Consider the following 6,605-nt stretch of genomic DNA (forward strand, 5'->3'; position numbering starts at 1 on the left):
CTGCGTTTGAAGAATATGACTTCACACAACTAATTAATGTACTTACACGAATAACAAACACCTCATTAACTCTTATTGACCATATTTATACTACCCTTACAGAAAACATATGTGAATCTGTAGTACCATCAATTGCGATCTCTGACCATTATCCTGTCTGTTTTGCGAGAAAATTAAATAATAATATCAATAAATTCAAACACACAGAAATAACATACAGAGACTTGAACAATTTAATGAAAATAATTTTCTTGCAGACTTAAAAGAGGTAAATTTCCAATCATTGGAATTTTTCTCAGACCCTAATGAAGCACTCAACAAATTCTATTCACTTTTCAATGCTGTATTAGACAAACATGCAAAAGTAAAAACAAAGAGAGTTAAGCATGACACAAGACCTAAATGGTTAACTCCGGAAATTCTGCAAGCTCAACACATGCGTGATACCCTCCATAAAAATAAAGACTTTGAAAATTTCAAAATATGGCGCAATAAAGTCACATCACTAATTGAAAACGCCAAGATTAATTATTATAAAACAGCTATAGAACTAAATACAAATTCAAAACAAATGTGGGATGTTTTAAACAGTTTAGTTTCTAAATCTCGTAATTATATTCCAGCTGCACTTGCTAAAAATAATTATATCACAGAGGATACACAAGAAATAGTAGAATTGTTTAATTCTCATTTTTCAAATATTTCTGTAGAACTTCTTTCAGGCATAAATAAGGAGGAAAATGACTTTACAAATCTTTTAGATTTTGTTAAGTCTAAATTGGGCGCAGACAAGTTTTCTATCCCACTCATAAATCATGACGAAGTACTAACTTTACTCAATAAACTAGATACAAGTAAATCTTCAGGTGTTGATACCATCGGGCCACGTCTATTGAAACTTACTTCACAAATAATACATAAACCTGTGACCCACATTATAAATACCAGTATCTTAACTGGTATTTTCCCCGACAGTTTTAAACTTGCAAAAGTTACCCCAGTCTTTAAAAAAGGAAACAGATTAGATCCAAATAATTATAGGCCTATTTCTATTTTACCAACATAATCAAAAATTATTGAAAAACATGTTGCAAAATATATACGATTTCTTTTTTCGGATTTTGATCTTATAGTAGATTCTCAATCAGGCTTCAGAGAACTACATTCTTGCCAAACAGCCCTTACTAAAATTACTGATGAATGGTTAAATGAAATGGACCAAGGTAAACTTGTTGGTACTGTTTTTCTTGATTTCAGTAAAGCTTTTGACCTTGTCAATCATGATATTCTACTTAAAAAACTACAATGTTATAACTTTGATGCAACAACTTTACAATGGTTCAGGTCATACTTAAGTGAAAGACTTCAAAGTGTCCATCTGTCCAACAAACATTCATCTTATCAGCAAGTCACAGCGGGAGTTCCACAGGGATCTATACTAGGCCCCCTTCTGTTTTTATTTTACATTAATGATCTTCCTTTATGTATTACAAAATCCAAATTAGAATTATTTGCAGATGATGCCACTTTACATACATCAAGTAAAGATTCTCAAACTATTGTAGATACATTATCAATGGATATAGCTTCAATAGAAAAATGGTGTTCTCAAAATCAAATGGTTCTAAATGCTACAAAAACCAAATGCATGTTAGTCGGTACGCATCAAAAGAGATCAAATTTTCCTGAGCATGAAATTAATCTATTTGTATCAAACAAAAAACTTGATATAGTATCAAATGAAAACATTCTTGGAGTTTATTTAGATAATTCTTTACAATACAATGTACATATTGACCATGTTTGTAAAACACTCTCACGTAAAATTTCAGCCCTCCGTAGAATTAAAAAGTATCTTCCAATTGAAACACGCAAGCTATTTTACAATGCATACATTATGCCTTCAGTTGATTATTGTTTAACTATTTGGGGTAATACATCGCACTCAAATCTTGACAGAGTATATAAGCTTCAAAAACGAGATGCAAGATGTATTTTAGATGCTCCTCCTTATGCGCCCTCACAACCTCTCTTTGAGAAACTAGATTGGCTCACAGTGTATGAGCAACTTATTGTAAATAAATATGTTTTGTTAAATAAATCATTGTTTAACTCTCACCCTACTTATTTAAATAGTATGTTAAACTTCCATTGTAATAATCAATACAATCTACGCTCAGAATCTAATTTAGACCTGTGAGTACCAGCTCGTAGCTGTAAACTTTTTGAGAACTCCTTTCAATACTCTGGTGCTATCTTATGGAATAATTTACCTGTACATATAAAAATGTCTCAAACGCTGAATGCTTTCAATCCTCAGATCAAAATATTTGTAAAACAATGTCGAAATAACTTATGATTATTTATTTGATTGTGTGTATTTGTATATGTATGTAGATTGTTTTTGTTTTGTCTACAGAAGGCCCCGGGGAAGAATAGTGCGTGCACTAATCGGGCTACCTTCTTTAAATAAAGTATTATTATTATTATTATTATTATTATTATTATTAATAAAAACAGCAATAAATAATTTTTTCAACAACATTAAAAGAAGTTATAGAAGAATGATTGGTGTCCGTAGCCCTGTATAGTCCGTAGACCCTATATTACAACTATGAGAAAAAGTCATTTACATTATTGATACAATAACTACAATATAATAATATGTTTATTTGACCATGTTAAATGTTTTAAATAAATTATTTACTGTAATTGAAAATAAAGTATCTAAATATTAACATTTTCCAACTAAAGGTTTGATTCTGTACTCTGTCCTGTTCCGTTTGTGGTCACAGCATATTTCTCAATGTATATGATTAAGTTTTTCTACTTATGCTACATACTATCAATCCATTTATTATAATTAGCATTGGAACTTTTCAAAAAGAATATTTGGCCACACAAATCCTTCCAAAAAATTAGCAAATTTATAGACCATATAACCATGCTTCTTTATCAGCAAGAGATTTTTTCCTGGCTGCATCACTGCAAAATGTGGTTCAGCGGTTTATTAGTTTTCATCAACCAGTCCTCACATCCCATTAAAGTGGGATTTGATCCAAAAACACAAGGATCAACTCCTTGTTAGAACACCAATGATGCTATTATTAGTTGAACTAGAATTTCATTTGACATTGAAAGTACACAGTATATTAGGCAACTGATATTTAGGCATGGTATTATAAATACTCAAAGTTTTGTGAACTGTATAGAAATCAAAATAATTATAAAAGATTGCCCAAGAATTGATTATAATTATTATATTTTCTTTAAGATAATTGTCCACAATGGAGTTGTTTAACGGTGTAGTCCATATCCCCAGTGCGTGAAATATCTCCTTCTTAGATTTTGCTAAATTAAAGTTCATTCTTGGTCTTTACATGGTTTTGGACACTATTTTATTATCAAAACACCAAATACATATAGTTCTGACATGTATTATTTTGTTCTGACAATTAATATTTTACTCCTATTGCGAATTTATATTAAAATTTAGGGTTTTTTGTTAATTTTCACAGGATTTTTGTATAAATTTATTTAATATCCAACTTATATGATCTTTTAAACACATGTGAACTCCAAGATAATAATTAAAAGAAATATTTACTTATACAAGCAACTATTCTTTGTATGGTCTCTCCTTAAATGAAAAATACTCTATGTATAGTCCGTAGCCCAGGGTTTAAAAAATAGACAATTAAAAATACCTGACATAGATTTTCTCTGAATATTACCAAATAAGTTTGAAATTCTCATTCCCACATACAGTTTCTTTAGAAAAATTGAAAGTATTTTAATTTATTTTTTTTCAAATGTCCAAATATTTAAAAGAGTAAAAAAAAACTCTCTCAGATTAACAGATTAACCCATGTCCTTTATATACTGTAACATTTTTAATTGGAAATGACTTTCTATAGAATGTGATGTTTTTTTGCTCAGACAATATTTTGTGAAGGGTTTCTATTTGAAAAAAAACAAAAAAACATTTTTGTCCCGCTGAATATGATAGAGATAAATGTTATGCCAGAATATAGTCCGTAGCCCACTTGGGTGGGTCTCTGTTATAGTAAGAGCGAAATCTTTTAAACCGCTCGACAAAAATAGACAGAAATTTCAGACAACATGCCAAAGGGATGTAGTGTTACATAGAACATACTTGAAGTAATATTCATTTGACTTTATTTTTTGGTCAATCTGCAACAAACATGGGCACCTGATCACGGCCAAGCCGTGTGCAAGAGTGTAATATTGCAGAAGTTTATTGTTTGTTTATTTTTATGTTCTGTTGGTTTGACTTTGTTTGCTTTGTGGTTTGTATTTATTTTTCAGATTTTTTTCGTATTACAGATTTTGGGTGACAATGGGCTGGTTCCAAATTCAAACAATTCAGAGCATATAAAAAGGATAGGTGGTTTTGTACTTAACCCTTTAACCCCCAGAGACGCATTTGGACGCACTTTCACCATCACAGATATAAAACTGTTGGCGTGTTGTTAATGATTGGGATATCACAAAACAATTGATATTTTCTTAAACTAGAGAAGAAACTGAACAATTTTGTTACACAAAGTTTTTCTATTTGATGTTAGGAAATTATCGTAAACCTGACGTGAATATTGCATATCCTACCAGGAAGTTGAGAAAATTACGAATAAATGACTGATTTTGTGCTATTTTCTGTTGGCTTTATCTAAATTACAACACAAAATAAAATTAAAATTAATGCCATAACCCAAAAGTTTGGAACTTTCCCTGCAATTTTTATGATGGACGTTATAAGGTACACGCATCCGTTACAGAGATATTTGTTGTTGAATATTGGATCTTTTACGAGAAAAACACCCAAAATGCACTATGACGTCATTTGACGTTTTACGTGTACAATGAATTTGTTTATGAACGCAATGTAAAACAAACTGAATCTTTTGATACTTAGAACAAATTTATTATTTAAAATGAATTATTCGTATAGAAGAGTTAATGTTCCACATGATCTGAGCCATATACTTAAAAAAATCCATAACTTTGGGAGATATAGGTAAATGTAGTAAGAGTCATTGGCTCAGCGCCATGATTGTGCACACCCCTTGTTTCAGAAACCCCTGTCGAATTTGTCATTCCTGTACATGTTCTAATTAAGGAGCAATTCATCAAAAATAATTCAATATTATCGTTATCATTTTGCAAATCAGAAATTATGCATGATCGAGAGCACGACCCAAACAAATTCAAACAGATGCAAACTCGTATTGGGAAAGGTGGGGTCAGACGAGAATAGGTGTTCATTTAGTACGTTTGGAGTGGTGATCTAAATTTAGAATCATGTGTACAATACTAAAATTTTTTTTTTTTAAATGGATAATTTCAAATATTTACCACAGCATGAAGGTTTGATTACTTCTTTTTTTCCAGTCAGTTTTAGCAGGTATAATTAAAATTAGTATTCAGGACCAGTTAAGCCTTTGATTTAACATTCCTTTTCATTTGTAGCTTCAGCATCTTCAGCAGTATCTTCAGTAGAATCAGATACTGTTTCTTCTGCAATATTTGTCGGTTGCAAAGGTTCTGATGTTAGGACTTGGTCTTTTACTGGCCTTATTCTGTCAGTATGAATTACTTGATTTGTTCCTCTGTATCCACAGTTTACTTTATAAGTAACATTGGAACATTTGTCAATAATTTCAAATGGTCCTTGCCAATATGATGTAAATTGGGGAGATGTACCAGCCTTACGTTTTGGGAAGTAAACGTAAACTCTGTCACCTGGCTTAAATGACTGCCAGTTTAATTTTCTATCATGGTACCACTTCTGTGGTTCTATACTCTCCTTTGTCATTACCCTGACAACTGTGTGTGCTTCTTCTAATTTTTCTTGTAACTCCCAAACCCATCTATTCTTTGGAATTCTCTTAATATCAGAATGGACCTCGTATATGATATCCAGAGGTGTAGCGACCTCTCTACCTAACATCATTTTGTTTGATTCGTGGACTGCTGCTCTGTACGCCATCATTACGTATGGGAGATGTTCGTCCCAATCCGTATGGTGCTCATTTACATAGGCTGATAACATGGTAGCCAGAGTTTTGTTGAATCTTTCGACCATCCCGTCCGATTGGGGGTGGTACGGGGTGGTGTGTGTTTTCTTTGTATTCAAAAGCCGGCACATTTCTGTAAAAAGATTGCTTTCAAACTGGACTCCTTGATCGGAGTGAATAGTTCCAGGCACTCCAAAGCGGGCTATGACTTCTTCCACTATCACCTTAGCTACAGTTGCGGCTTCCATATTAGCCATAGGAAAACTTTCTGTCCATTTAGTAAAGTAATCCGATACGACTAATATATATCGGTTACCATTAGTGGACATGGGAAGTTCGCCTAATATATCTGTAGCAATACGTTCCATTGGTGCGCCGTGAGTGACAAATTGCATCGGGCCACGTTAAGTAGTATTTGGTGATTTTCGCCTTTGGCACTTTTCACAACCAGCAATGTACAATTTAACATCTTTCTGCAATCCTGGCCAATAGTATTTGCATTTTATCTTCGCCAATGTCTTCTTTATCCCAAGATGTGCAGAAGTCCTTTCATCATGGAACTGTCCT

The sequence above is a fragment of the Saccostrea cucullata genome, unplaced genomic scaffold (genome assembly GCF_032062105.1).
Source record: "Saccostrea cucullata isolate Sc308-1 unplaced genomic scaffold, CSIRO_AGI_Scuc_v1 ctg2421, whole genome shotgun sequence".
Taxonomy (NCBI): Eukaryota; Metazoa; Mollusca; class Bivalvia; order Ostreida; family Ostreidae; genus Saccostrea; species Saccostrea cuccullata.